The 15747-nt window shown below is 43.1% G+C and overlaps 1 long non-coding RNA gene across 4 annotated transcripts in view; it reads left to right on the top strand.

Moving 5' to 3' along the window:
- LOC148050098 (uncharacterized) overlaps positions 1-15747 on the top strand; it is a 209978-nt gene that overhangs the window by 176605 nt on the left and 17626 nt on the right. For 3 of the 4 annotated variants that reach the window (XR_015701349.1, XR_015701351.1, XR_015701348.1), the window contains 2 exons: positions 9755-9847; positions 10085-10207. This is a non-coding gene — a long non-coding RNA (uncharacterized LOC148050098). The remainder of the gene's footprint in view (positions 1-9754; positions 9848-10084; positions 10208-15747) is intronic. The other variant, XR_015701350.1, reaches the window with a different exon arrangement.

The raw sequence follows: 15747 nt of genomic DNA on the forward strand, positions 1-15747 counted from the left end.
TAGGTTTCTGAAGGCAAGGAAATCCCAGCTATGTGGAATTTAGTAAAAAATTGGTCCTGTATAAGAAGGGATGCTCTGACTCAAAATAAAAGATTTATTGAAACCTCTCTGGAAGTAGAGGAGTCATCAGTGAGATCCGTGTGTGTGCTCCTATTTTAGCTGAGCACAACAGCAATGTTTTGTGTTCAGAAAGCTTAGCTCCAGCTATTGTAGAAAAGTTGGGGAATTATTATTTGCAGATAAATCTTGTATCTAAATTGTACTTCTTGGTTGCTAATTTTACTAATTAAAATATCTATCACCCATGCACGGCCTTGACTGATTTAGAATAGGAAGAAGACTGTCTTCAATTTAATGAGGACTTGTACATGAACCGCAGATTCTTATCTGAATGTCTGTGCTGTAATTTATCACTGTGTTAGGGCCAGAATGTTCCAGCCCTGGAGAGATGTTGAATGTGTACGGAGGGGATTTGGACAGTAACAGCATTCTTACAGAAGTGTTTGGTGATGCTGTCACTGAGCCATAGGGTGCCGTTCTGCCTTGGAGGAACCTGTGTCGATAAGACAAGGGGTAATGCTTTTAAATGAAAATAGGGTAGATTCAGACTAGATATAAGGAAGAAATTTTTTGCGATGAGGGTGGTGAAACACTGGAATAGGTTGCCCAGAGAGGTGGTAGATGCCCCATCCTTGGAAACATTCAAGGTCAGGTTGGACGGGGCTCTGAGCAACCTGATCTAGCTGAAGATGTCCCTGCTTATTGCAGGGGGCATGGACTAGATGGCCTTTAAAGGTCCCTTCCAACCCAAAGCATTCTATGATCCTAATTCATACATTTGCTTTAGAGCTTCAGACAGTGAGACCATAAAACCTACAAAGCAGTGTTTGCCTAGCGCATTGCAGTTTAAGTATAATGTTTTTCATGGAACTTCTAATCAGATTTCTGTTTACGTACTCGGGGAGGAGAGAGCAGAGCAGAGGAGAGGTGCTGTCAGGAGCTGAACAGCAGAAGAGGTTGCAGACATCTGTGGGAGTCCTCTGTAGGAGACGTGGCTTTGTAGGAGCACGGCGCTGCTTTGCCTGCGCAGGAGCGAGGCAGAGGCATAAGAGGCCGTTCATCTTGGGAGCAGGGGGCTCCTGCGGGAGCAGGACGTCGTTGGCGCTGTGGGGAAGAGGCCACCCCGTCTCCCAGCAGGGATTTTCACGTGGGACACCCGCCTTCACGCCCTTGCTGGCTTTAGGCAGGGGGAAATCTCTTGTGTTTTCTGCTCTGCCTCTGCATTTGAATGGGAAACAGCATTCCCTGTTCACTAATGTGCATCATCAGTCTTTCAAAGATGCTTGATTTCTGTTTGATTCTTAATTATTATAATAGTTAAGGCACTTAACATGCTTTAGTGATTTACTTCATTTAATTGGATGTAGTGATTAGAATATCTTTTATATTACCCTCACTGCAGTTTTAATTTAAGATTATAATCTCATGGTTCTTTTCAGCTCCTCTAGCTTTCATTTAGATACTGTTTTTTCTTTTCTGATTTCATTTTGTTTATTTGTTTTTCCTGCTGATTCAGTAAACATACTGCTAGGATGATTTCTCGGGAAACCCGAGTGGGGTTATAAATTCTTTCATTTAGTGCAGACACTAATGAATTAAAAAAAAAAATGAAAATGATGCATGAGACCATACTCGGCCTCTGGAGTTGTCTGTTGCTTTTTGCAGTCATTTATTAGCATTAGGAAAAAAAAAAGAAATTATTCTCTTGATGGGGCCTAGAGGGAACATTTGAAATAAGGAGATGGAAAATGATAGTGTAACATTCTCTTTGTGTGTGTCATGTTCTGCCTTAATAGATGGGTGATGTACGGATTAAGATTTTAGTATTATGACCCAGCGTGCGAGATTTTGGTATTATTACCCAGTGTAAGAATTGCTCTGGTGAAGGGAATTGAAGCCTGAGGCTGTAGCTTCACCCCTGCTGCCCTGTGCTGGTGGCACCAGCACAGCCACTGGGGAGGAGGATGGAGAGGAGAGGCTGGGAGCCGGGCTGAGAAACATAATTCTGTGTAATTTGAGAAATGAGCAAGCGCTTCTCCGGAGGGACAGTGGTGGATTCTCCAAATTAGTTTGAAATGTAGAGTAGCATGTTGTCTTTTCCTCTTGGTGATGCACAAAATCACACAGATAATCCAGCTGGTTGTCACTGTAGAAATATATAGTGTCTGTATTTTGTTGCCTTTATGGTACCAAATCCTAAGTGCCCTCCATCACTATCAGTGCTCCTTTCAAAGGGAAGGGCCAACACAGATATGGGCAGGGATGTGACACTCAGAGGATTTACAGGTCCAGCAGGAGAGAAGCAGTTGCTTTGTAAGAAATTCCCATTTGCGATTAGGCTAAGAAAGCCCAGAGATCCATTTTACAGGCTTTTCTGTGCTCAGAGGTTTGGCCACCTGAAATACACGGAAGCGGTAAAGTGCTTTATCTGCTTTCTCTTCTCTTTGCCAGCACAGATACTGTTATTGCAGCACCAGGAATATGGTTTGCTTGAATTCTGACAAAGAACTACCATTACAAAAAAAAAAAATCCTTATCATTAAAATGTAACAGTGGTCCTGTTACGGACAGTGGTCCTGTTTACAGAATAAAGGATTAGGTCCCCAGAGCAGCGCTCCTGATCGTGCCCAAAAGTGGCCGCTCGGAGAAGGGAAATGGGGCTCGTCACCCCCCGTGCCCCACCAGCTCCTGTGCCAGCGGTGCCCGGGGCTGGAGACCAGCTCGAAAAAAAGGGCCTCTTCCTTTTTCTGTCCAAGACAATTAATTAGGTGAAAGCCATGGGTACATGCAAGGCTTCAGAAAGAGTCTTTGATGCATTAGTTATTTAGCCTGTCGCACTGCACCTGGGGGCCACTGCACTGTATTGCCTTCCCAGACCGTGTGAATGCACCTTCCAAGCCAGATCCTGGTGTCTTTAATCACTGTGACACGAACTTTATTCTGGGAAGTGTCCCAGTGAAATCAATTAGGTTTTGTGCAGAGCAAGGTGCTGCTGAGCACAACTACGGGTACCAGAGCCTGGCCCTGAGTGACCACGGCATCTGCTCTGACCGTACCGGAGCATCACAGCGCTCGGCGGGGAACATGGAGACTGTCGCTACATTAACATAGAATATTAAAATGGCTCCAGTGTTTGGAGCTGCCAAGTATCAGGCCTATAATAGATGTCCTAGAGCAGTCAAACTGTTGTTACCAATGCAAAAATATTAACAAATCGTTGGTTATTTAAACGGAATCATTTAGGGCTCATCTGGCTAATGGGGAAGAAAAAACTGAACTGAACAATTCTCTTCTGTTTTATGGGACGTATGAGATCAGCTGTTCATAGGAAGCTATCAGTGTACATACCTCGTTAGCTCCCTTGTGTAAAATTCCTTATCTGCATCTTATTAGTCTTTCATTAATTAAAGCTACAGAATTCAGTATTTTTGTTAGCTGTTCTCTCGGCATGAAATTTGGCTAATTCTTCTACTATTGGAAACAAAGCTCAAAGATTGAAGTTATTCTTATTGTGTTCTTTCAGTTATTTATTTCATATTGCTGTCATGCATGGATGAATTTATATGATGCTCTGATGACCTTTAGAAATTCTTCTGATTAAATGCTGTTCTACTTCATTATGACATTTCTGTACTTGTACTACCAGATTTGATGTGTACAGCTTAATAACACAACCAGACATGAATGCTAATAACTTTACAATTCATTGGATTGCTATTTTTTAATGTAGATGAATTTTAAAACACGTTTCTCTTGCTGCAGGCTTACATGAATCATATAAATTAGAAGGTAACAAAAGAACATATTAGCATTTGTTAGCTTGGATGCACAAATTTTGTAGTAACCATTTTAATATGTACTACAACTTTTCCAGCCTCAAGTTTAATATGTACTACAACTTTTCACCCTCGATTTTTCAACCAACATCATAATTGAATTGGTTTCCTTCTTGCCTAAGGATAATGATTTTACACTGATGGAATCGTTATTAGATTCGAAGGATTATACTGATGTTGCCTGTTTTACATAGAGCTAAAAAAAAAATCACAGTTATTCAACTGTAAAATACTTTCATACAAAGGCTACTGTAAGTCTGAGATAGATGAACTAATTATTATGTTTAGAGTTGTTGTTAATATCCAGCATCCGTAACTGGAGCAAACTTCTTGACATAGCTCTGTGCAGTGGATGTGGAGTGCTTTTGAAAACCCAGCCCCATTGCATGTTCTTGAAGTCTGGCAGGTGGTAACTTGCTGTTGTGGAGCTGATGCTGTGGAAGCATGTGTTCATCGAGGCAGGAGATGGCTCCCTACAGATATTCACAGAAATTACTCAGAACCCTCCTAATCTGCAGACGCATCCTCTGGTAGTAGGACAAGAAGCAGAGGAAAGGTGGAAGAGGGGAAAAAAGAAGGCATTACCTAGGGGACAAGTGTCTTTACTGGTAGGGGTCTGGTTATCATTTCAGTTTGTGTTTGGAAGATCTGCCTGTGCTCCACCACACCTTCTGAAGTATTAAAACAATGTTTTAACTGGTCCAGAATAGGTGAAAACCAGCTCACCTGCATCTGCCATTTTTTGTCTGCACATCCAAGCACTGCTTGTTGAATGTATGGAGGGAAAATAGGCCAGGTTAAGCATAAATGGTAAATTTCTGCTATCCTGAAAAACATCAACATTTCATGAGTAATTACACTTTAGGCTGCAGAAATCGCTGTTGAATTAATTGATTTTACACTTATTTCCTGATGTGCTAAGTGGGTGTTGGTTGGAGTGGATGTGTCAAAATAACATCTTCAAAAGTCTCAGTGATAAAAGACATTTGCCTATATCTGTTGAGTTATAAACAATTAGACTGCAGTGTAAATATCTGCAACCTTTAATCAGACAAAAGAGGAAGAAAAACTTTATTATTGCCTTTAAATATATTAAACATTTTTGTGTTTTTTACTTGTCAAATATAGAAATGTCTGGAACTGAAATTAAGCAAGTGGTCACTCTGACTTTCTTAAAGCTGGAGGTTAACCTCAATTAAAAAAATATTTAAAAATCATGTTTCTTTAGTCATCCATTTTAAATCATAGGTGAGAGACCAGTCAGCATAACTCCAATGGACTGCTCTTCTGCATGATTTTAAAAAGCCTTCATGCTTCATTACTGTGGATGGATGTCATTTCTAAGGTCGCGAAACATGATTGCTTTCCCGCACTTATGCTTCAGTCAGTTTTATTCACTACAGAAAACGAGAGCGAGGAGCAGCACCAATTGTAAACTTGCACTTACTCAACTAATTGTATACAGAGCGATCAATATATGAAATCAAATGCTATGTCCGTGGTGCATTAAGACATTATCAAACTACTGTGCTGCTTGGCTACTTTAATATGCCTCGAGGTATAGCACACCACTCTAGTTATATGTGGTTCAATAGTTTCTTTAAGCTGAGATGTAAACATGTCTTTAAAAAAAAAAGAAGCCAACCGAAAGCTAATAGAGCTGTATTGAATTCATCTCAAATACATGTTAAATTTTCTTGACACCATTACCCTTTTCCTTTGGAAACTTTAGAGTGTTCTTGGCTAATAATAAAAATAAGGAAAAAAACCCTGTAAAAACAAACCAAGAAAACTCAGTGGCCTATCTACTTTCAACCTTTTGCTCTTTGTCCTGGGTATTCACAGCAATGGAGACAAAATCCCATCAAGCTTTCTTTTCAGCATTGCACAGTGCTTTATACTATTTCCTATGCTCAAGTTTTTGCCTGTAACAACAAAACAAAGTAATTAAGGTGGTTCTAGCAAAGTTAAGTCAAGACGATAGCAGGAGACAAGATCTCTGGATTCCAACCCAGGCTCCGCGACTGATTTATTGAACAACCTGTGCTAAATTGTTTAACCTTTTTGCTGCTGATTCCCCGTCTTTAAAGTGAAGGCATTAAGCCTCACCTACCCATAGCATCAGTCACAGCGCTTGTTGACTTGTATTTGCATGGCACTTTTGAAGCTCAATGCTCTGTAATGTTGCAGCGAAGTGTGGCTGTGCCGGGACACGAAAGTACACAGCAGGGAATCGGTCCTGGCTTGGCGTGGCAGATGTTGCTGGCAAGTCCCTCTTCTCACCCCGGTATGGGAACCAGGGACTTGGACTCCCGTCGGTGCGTGCCTGTAGCCGTATGACGTGGTGCGAGCTGCCGTGTTCCTCAGTGAGGAGACGGCCCCAGTGAGCACCTCCTCTCATCTTGGCTGAAGGTGACATGCTCGGGCAACCCGAGGAAAGCGTGTCCTTGTGCCACGGACAGAAATGTCCCTAGCAAATCCTGGGGCTATTTCCAGCCACTTGATGGTGTTGATATGGACCTGGCTCATCCTCTATGAGGACAGAGTGACACTGTGGTGCCAAGTCACTGGTGAGATGCCAGTGAGCTTCAGCAGGGTGTGAATTCACCCGCTGTCTTTTAGTTCAAGGTGTAAATCTGTATCTGCGTGGATTCTGGGTGCCGAGCAGGCGAGAGGGCATGGCCCCCCAGCCCTGGTGTCTCTGCTGCTTGTATCACTTTCATGACTGGCATCAACTTTGGGTTTTTGCTCCCCAAAGCTTGAATTCTTCTAAAAATTGACCAGATTTCTGTAGATCTCTAGAGGAAGAGTAAAATCTGTTGTTGTTGCAGTAAAACCTCATTATAGACTTGGTGTTACATTTCATAGGGGATCAGTTCGTGAAGCATCTGTTATTGCTCTGGCAGAGAAGGTGCAGAGCAGAACTGCAGAGAAGCTTTAAGTTGAGTTTGGGGGATCAGGCATAATTGGCAAGTTGCTGAAGACTTGCTGTGTGCTGTAATTAAAGGGCTGCTGTCAAAGGCCAAGCAGGCATAAAAATGTACCTTCCTCAGCTGCTGTCCCCTCTGGTGAGTTCATCTTAATTTTCAACGTTTGATGGAGAATTGAATTTTGAGATGGAAAAGGGAATGTCTTATTTTAGCGAGACCTTGGTATCTCTTAGTGCCCTTCTGTGGGTATCCAGTCTGCACAGGCACGGGAGGAAAGGAGCTGGGTCCTTGGTGTATCGCTCCATCTCCCAAATTATCATAAGGCCTCTCTAGGGGATGTGCTGACAGCAGGAGAGGGCAGGCTGGGTGAGTGACTGTAGCCCTGGCTGTTTGACATCAACAGCCAAATGTGCTGTGCCACCGGGTTCACCTATAGCCATGGCTGGAATTTCCCCTGGGAGAGAATCTCAGCTGGGTGGGGATAATCAAGGTAAATATAGAGGTTTCCAGGATGGATTTCCTTGGCAGATGTCAGAAGATTTCTAGGAAGGGAGCACTTGAATTTCTTCTGCTTTGGTAGCTATAAAGCCCCAGAAATGTAAGGAAACTTGGATAACAAGCTTGGAGATGACCTTGTCCTTGGCACAAGTTATCCCAATAGGGAGCGGTATCAAGTATGTCTAATGGACAGATGTGCTCCTAAGGACACATGTCAACAGTTGGAAGACCCAAGCTCTAAAAGTGTTTTTGTGTTGCTGTGACCATAGTTTAGACATACATTAGCTTTGAAGTAGCTGGCTGGGATCCTGCGACCAGTTCCACTGCAGCAGGGCTGAGCTCAGTGCAGTTGCAAAGTCCATCTGAGAGGCTGAGAGGAACGGCAGTGTTTTAGCAATTTCTCCATCCTACAGCTGTATGCTTGGGCAGAGAGAGTGCTATCACTAGCCAAAACTAATTTAAAACTGTGTAGAGCTAACACAGATTGCTCTCACAGGAGTGACTAAAGATAGATATATCCTGTAGCTCTTTACCCACCAGGTCAGACCATGCCTTGAATAATTTGGATGCATTCTGGTGGACTTTGTGGTCACTCTCTTTCCAAAGAACAGGAATAGGGATCAGCAGTTACAAAAAGACAGCTAGAAGGAAAGGTTTATTTTTCTGTTGTTTTCTTTCTAAACAACATTTCATTTGGTGCAAGTGCTAATATTGACAAGCGTATTTTATAATTTGCAAATGCACATTAGGCTGAGATGGTGCATTGGTTTTTAATGTTTAATGCACATAGTTTAGATGGCATGTATTAATCATATTCCTATTGCCTTTGTTATGTTAATGGGAGAAATAAGTTCTTTTTTTTAATTTGAAAAAAAGAAAACGGGTTAGACTTTTTTTTTTTTAAATGCATTATATATCAGCAGCTAATGAAGAGGAAATAATGATGACTGCACTGTAATATGTATTAGAACACTAATTAGCCTATAGCAGAACTGCTTACGAATGTCTTTTAAACACCTGCTTGGTAATTTTCAGCCCCATGCGTTACTCCATTTAACAGCGCATGCATGATGAGAAGACAGAGTTAAGACGGAAATATGAAACACAGTACACGTCAGCCTTTGGTTTTGTCTTTTGTTCGTCCAGCTTTATGTATGTTTAAGAAAGGGATAATGATGTGGATGGCCACTGAATAGCCCTTTTCGTTGGCTGGGCTTTCTATTGCCTGTTGCAGGTAAAGGGAAAGGAGTTAGATATGTTGTTTTCTAACTTCTCTGTGACCATGCAAAGGCATTATTGTTTCAGGGCAAGAATTCCTGATTCAGACTGTTGTCTTTCATGTATACTAGGCCAGAATGTTATGTATTGCATCTCCAATATTTGCTTATCGTTGATTCAGTTTTGAGTGTGTGTTTTTGAGACCATCAAAAGCTGTATGTCTAGCAATACTGTTGTCCTTAATTTTTAAAGCTATGTTTTGAAGTCTCTTTCTTTTACTGTAATAAGAAACCACAAATATTTCTACTCTACATCTTACTTGCTTTTACATTTTTGGCCATTATGTAAATAATTGAATTATAAACATGAATTACAAATGTGGACCCTCAGCCTAGTAGCCTACAATGAGAATAATAAGAAATCCTAGCTATAAAAGCAGTTCCCATATTCCTGTGATGGGCCAAGGCTTCATCTGTGGGCTTCGAACTTGCACTAAAAGAAGCAGATATTGTCAGTAACTTGTTCATGAGAACATCAGTCCTAAGACAGCAGGTGCTTGCTTTGCATTTTCATACACAAAACGTTTCTAAGCTGCTCCCACATTACAGCGCTCTGCAGTGAAAACTGTTGGCGTACGAACATTCATAGTTATGCACATTTTGTACCATCTAACTTTAAACTCCATGTGCGTGGCGGTACCCCATAGGGAAGCCAGCTTAGGGACGTGCCCACAGTTTCCTCACCCGTTTTCAGAATGAAGCCCACTCTCAGGAAAGGTCTGCGTGGGACAGTTTGATTTGTTTAGGCTGGAGCATGTTGGCTAAGGTTTGGACGATCCCTGCCTTTCAAACAGCAGGACAGCGTATATGCAGTTACTTTCAACCTAAGGCTTAGTGGGTCCTTTGCTAAAGGCTATCGAATTTTGGTGTTTTCATTCCAAACGATAAATGGTGGTTTAAACCGATGATACAAAATTGCCGTAGAAAATCAAGGATGTGCAAATATTTTAGTGGTCTCAGCCTAATGTATAAGAGCACTGGTTCAGTTTGTGATTTTTTTATTTAAGCTTCTGTAATAGATTAGTGACTCCTGGTGAAGTTTTGTTTGCTGGTTATACAGTGTTAAGCCTTATTGACAGTGACTCCTCAGTATCCTCAGATACTGAGTCTCTGCAGTGATTCAGCTTCTTTTTTCTTGCTCCTCTTTCCAAAGGCAATGTTCCCTGACTGCACCATTAACGTGCTGTAAGATATGGAGCTGTTTGTGCCTGAAGGCCTGAGCAGACCCTAAATGAGCATGCTAAAGGTGAGCAACTCTGATTCAAAGCTTTTTAATTTTTTTTTTATCTCTACCATGAAAATTTTCAACTGATGCACTAAAACCTGAGATAATTACACATTTAAATGCAGTATGACCGCATTTCTCATAAAATAATGCATTTAAAAGTAATATGCAATATTTCCGTTTTATAGGTGTGTCAGAATTTTTTCTCTATTTTGAAATTTTTGGTATTATCTGCAATTTTATATAACACTATTTCAGGTGGCCATTGTGAGCTACAAATGTTTCCATCCTGCACGTAAGATCGGTTTTGCCTTACACACAGGGATGCTGCTGCTTTATGTAACTTCTGCTCTGGACCCTAAACGTAGCAGTAAAGCCTGGGTAAGTGAATGCAACACATGCAGAGAGGATATAGTTGAAAAGGAGAAGAGTGCTGGGGAATTTCAGTGGTGCACATCGGTAGCATTTGGGTCCCAGAATGGTAACAGATTTACGCCTGCCCAAGGACCAGGTAAGAGGTGAATGCAGAGGGGTGCAAGGTAGCATCAGATGCTGTAAGCCAGCACGATGACCAGGTGTAGATTTGTTGAAGGGAGAGAGGGAAAAAGAGAATCTCTTTTCCTCTTCCTCCCTCCTCAGCGTGTGGTCTGATCCAGCCCGTGGTCCTGTGCTATAAGGGGGATGTACAGCGGGACTCCTGGAGGTAAACACATGGATTCTTTCAAGGTGCTTTGGGTCTGGGAGGGTTGTCTGATGCTGGGTGACAGAGCAGACCTCCAAGACTTTGCAGTGTCAAATATTATCGCCAACAGATGCCCTGGGGACTGCGATATGGGAAGAAGATGCCTTTAGGTAGGAGGCTTACACGCAGAAAGTAACAGAAAACTTACTCCAAGTGTAAGACAAGGGACTTACCTAGATACAGACAAACAAGCATCTAAAAAAACCCCAAAACCCCAAGCAATTTTGTCGTGTTCATCATCAGGATAAGTAGTGGTCTCAGCACACCAGGTGCCTCAGCACTGTCAGCGCTTGTGGAGGCAACAGAGCAAAGCATAAATGCATTCGTGCAAAGGAACCGGGAGGCCAGAACCTGAGTCTTCCAAAGCCCCAGGTGGATCTTTTGCCTTGCTAAGCAAGTCTGTTCGCTTGGAGACACCAGCTGTATCTACCCACTGCCCCTGCGTAACGCTGGCAGTACCCCTGAGAGTAGCTGCTGTCAGACCTGAACTCACCCTTCAATGAAGTGCTGAACAAGTACATCTAGGATTTCTGGGTAAGGCGTGCTCATCTTTAAAATAATATTCTTTTGAGGTTAGGCACTTTCCTTCAGTTATGTGAGAAACCGCCTCTCAGTACCATGAGAGGAAGAAGAGGGAGGGGAAGGAGGGCATCTTGAAACAGGTCTTTTTAAGTCCCACGATGTGCAGTTGTGCTGGGAAGTCTGAGGGGTTTTTGCCTCTGTTGTCAGTGTTGGTGTGTGTGTCGCTGATGGGGGTGTGTGAGACGAGAGCTGTCCTCACCTCTGTCTGCTCCCTTCCTTGTGGCTTCAGAAGTTGTACTCTACCTCCAGAGGAGATGGGGCCATGTCCTGTCTCGCCAGCATGTGTGAGATAAATGACCAGTCCAGAAGAACTGAAATTATAACCCTCTGGAGGGTGTCCACTCTTTTCTGGGGTTGAATCAGTCTCTCCAGGGGTCCTCCCCTACCGGCTCCCGAGTGCATTTCAGGTGAATCCAAAGATCTTAGCTTCTATTGCTATTTAATTGCTCATCTGTATCAGCAGTATACTTAGGCATAAGCCATATGAATCTAATCACAAACCCAAACAAACCAACAATCATTCGAGTCCTTTATATATTGGCAGGCCCTCACCTCTTATCCATTCTGCATACATATAATTTTTCTGCAACCTTCATCAGCACCAGGAATTCAATAGCCGAGACCAACATTTATGTCAGTAAATCCAGTGTGTAGGTCTGCCCCTTTCCTGAATATTCAAATACGCTGCCACATCAGTGTTCCTCATTTGGAAGACAATGACAAGGGTCATAATTTTACTCTTTATCTCCCACGTCACCTGCTCCTGAACGCTGAAAAAAGGGAGGAAATGGCATACTGGGGAGCTCGATGGTGTTGATGGCAACTTTGCAATGCTCGACCGTTTGTCAGGGCATCGTGGGAGGATGAGGAGTGAGAAGCGCAGCTGAGCATCCGTGCTTTGCAGCCCTGGCTGGCCGGTGCTGGTGGCGGTGAGGTGGGACTGCCGATGGTGGCGTGAGGGAGACGGTGGGCGTTAGCCCTGCCCACCCCTCCAGCCGCACAGCGCAAAGCTGAAGGGCAGAATTGCCATGTCAGGTAGGAAACCTTCAGCCTGATCAAAAATAGGTCTGATTTCTGAAGATCAGAAAGGTTAAAATTGAGTTTAAATGTCTTGAACTTCCTTCAGGACTGTTTTGTGAAAAGGACAGTGGGTTTCGTTCAGTTGCTTTCCACTTGTGCTGCATTTACATGCCTAAAAAGATTCAGCTGTCGTAGCCCTGACAAGTGCTAAAAAGCTCTTGTTAAGGTCACCGATATCAGAGAAGTGTCTCTCATACTACATCCCAGTGTATCGGGGCCACCGTCACTGGGAACGGGGGCCGATGTCAGACACTGTTTGCTACAGACAGGATTGTGACCCTGACGTCCCGGCACGGCTGAGGCGGCGCTTTTCTCACCTCTCTTCCTAAGGAGAGCTGTGTAACGCTGCTCCAGCTAAGCGCAAAAAAAGCTCTAAACACGCATGACCTTTAAATTTAGGCTGAAGCTAAAAGATCTGCTGCTAACTAAAAATCTGGGGTTGTTTTCATGTGTCTGAGCATTCAGGGAATAGATGTAGCTTAACATGCAAATGCAGGGCTTCCTGCAGAACGACGCTGCTTTTCAAGATCTCTCATTTCACGCTGTTACCTCTCCATGCCCTGCTGTTTCTATGAAAAAAGCCTCTCTGAGGAAAAGTTTCCCACAGACAGAAATCCAACTGATGTGGTAAAAAAACCCAACCCAACAACTTACGGTTTAATTTCTAAAATGTGTGGTGTCCATCCACAACCTGTCAATCAGCATCTTCTCTGCTGCTGGTGTTTAGGAAACAGCCAGCCGCTCCCTCAGTTTTCTGTGTATATACTTTATACGTTGGTCCTCATCTATTTAAGCGAGTAGATCCTGAAGTCGGGAGCCAGGAGTCCTGCCCTACCGTAGGTGTGCAGAGGAAGATTTTCCCTCTGTGAACAGCGATGCTCCAGCGCCTTTTGGCGTGTTCATTCCTGTTTTCTCTGTCTACGAGTTACCATGCTCGCGTAACTTAGGTGTTCTGAACATACAGAGAAATAGATGTCCGAATGCTTTTTTTCATATCACTAATGACAAATGCCTAAAAAGCCCATGTACAGCGGCTGTCTGGTAGGTCCCTTCCCTGGAGGTTACGGGTGTGACATGCCACCAGCGGAGCCCACTTGCTGCAGTAATGCTTATTTGGCACTTCAAATATCTTCCTTGAGCCACCTGGACATTATCATCTTCTGTCTTTAAAGCAAAATATGATGCATTATTGATGGGTGAAATACCGAAATAATGTTTGACATTTCTCTAATACCTTGCATTTTCATTCTCTTCTAATTTCAAGTATTTCTCATTCTATGCCACTACCATATAATTCAACATTTTAAGCATATTGTTCCTCACAGTGTCTGCTTATATTTTTAAGCCTGTCTGGTTATTTTGACAACAAGAGACATCATAAATTATGTAAGCAATTTCTCTCCTTACAAGCTGGTCCCAGCCCTGCGCTGCCCCGATAAGAGCAGCGAGACAGAAGCTGCTTTAGTAACGGCAGGACTCGTGTGGCTGCACTTCAGCTGCGCTGTGACCAGAGAACAGAGCACGCGGCACGCTGGAAATGAATTGAAACTGCTTAGAAAATAGGGGGGGCGGAAAACCAGATCCAAGCCTGGCTGTGGTGTGAGACTCCTCTAAGATTTGGGAAGCGCAGTTTGCGGCAATTTAGTCTTGAAGCTGTGGCTGTGACCATGCCATGGGCTGTATGTAACAGAGCCTAGTTAGCATGTTATTCGGGTCTAGAAATCGTGGTTCATCTCTAAAAGCTGGGCTTTCATCACAAACATGCAGCTGGGGGTTCAGGTAGGTGTAAGGGAGGGTTCTAATCCACAAGGCTTCGAGAAAACCAGAGATATTGGGTTAAAACCCCTTGGGCGGGGGAGGGAGCTGAGCCTGGCCCACACTTTCTAGCACATACTCCAATTAAGTAGGAAAGTGGCCACAAGCAGCAGTGTCTTGGTTCTTACTTGAACTCAAAGAAGACCAAAAGTCCTGCTTTTTCCTTGAAGGAAAGGCAGGTGCTGGGAAGCGATGCCCTGCTCCTTGTCTCGGTACCTGGGCTTTTATCAGACTCCACCATGATGTTTATATTCAGAGGTCAGTCTCCTGAGCTTTCACTCACCTTTTTCATATAAACAGTCATTATGGACTAATTGATAATCTTGAGGGCTGGCAGCAGTTATCTGGGACAGATGGCCTCTGCTGGGAAACCTCTGCCTCTGATAGCTCCAAAATATGACATAAGTTTCATCTTTTCAAGAAAGCCTTTACCAGATGGGTCTAATTTAAAGCATAGCCTTTCTCATTTCTTCCTAGAGGATAGCTAATTAACTGCAGAACGGATAGCTCTGCTCTTCTGAGGGCAGGCAGAAGTGGGTGTTTGATATCAAAACATACATGGGTTTGGTTCCAGTGCATCGGTGAGGAGAGATGATGAACTCATTAGAATAAATATCGATAAGTGTATTGAACTTCTCATTATTCTGAATTTACCAGAGCTGGCCAAAAAGAGGCCAATTCTTGAGAAATATGTTGTGAAAAAATGTCTCTCTCATCTCATTTTTATTATTGCTCTGCAATGACCAACCCTAAGTCAATTTGTATTGTCTCTTATCAGTCCTATTAGGAGACTGCTGCCAAAATTTGTGGTCACAGCTGAGGAGCTCAGGGAGCGTCTCAGAAGAGGAGGTTGAAATAAAGCTCTTGTCTTGCTTTTCGAGGGCTGCCTGCACCAATCCAGTTGTTTCTGGCAGTCATTTCTCAATCAATAGCCAGCTTTGTCATTTGACGTTTAAACCTTCGGCTTATTTAGCCGGGCTCCTCACAGTCCTTGGTTTGCTTGCTCGGAGGAGGCATCAGCCCCAGGCTGCAGTGGGATACTTTATTCTCTTTTCCTCTTGTGCATCCGAATGGCTCCGAGAGATTCTTCTCCTTCAGGCAGGAAACCCTGATCTTTTAAATTAGATGCATTATAAACTGTGCTGATTGCCAGCCTTGTCTCTCTTCTCTTACATGAGCTATAAAATACCTCTTCTCCTCCCCTCCCCAGCTGAACTAAAAATGGCCTATTTTTATACGCTTTTTACAAGCGTGTCTATGTGGTAGAAATGAGGAGTTCTAGCTTATCTCGTGTTATGTAAATATTTCTGTGCTTCTAGAATAAAGTTTTTCTTTCCCTTTGATCCAGCTTTCTTGTAGTCAGTTTAACCTTCAGAAAGAGTCAAAAGAGATTCATTGAGATTGCCAATGGCATTATTCCTGAGAAAAACTGGAGAGAGAAAAGAGAACTCAAAATTACTGATATAAGCAGCTCATTTAGGAATGAATCGCTAAGTAAAGGAAAAGGTTGTCTTTTGGTGTCTTTTTAAGCAAAGTTTTGCTTAAAATATCTGGGACCAAATGTAAAAATAGCATTTGCCATGTTTGCATAGTGTTACAAGATGAAAGTGGTGCTTTTCCTGCAGCCTGGGAGGTGGCTGTGCCCCATCCCTGTGCTGTGGGGAGGATCTCCAAATCCCATCCCCTGGTTTGCGGTGGAGGG

The sequence above is a fragment of the Nipponia nippon genome, unplaced genomic scaffold (genome assembly GCF_047370975.1).
Source record: "Nipponia nippon isolate SJK-2023a ecotype South Korea unplaced genomic scaffold, ASM4737097v1 scaffold_9, whole genome shotgun sequence".
Classification (NCBI taxonomy): Eukaryota; Metazoa; Chordata; class Aves; order Pelecaniformes; family Threskiornithidae; genus Nipponia; species Nipponia nippon.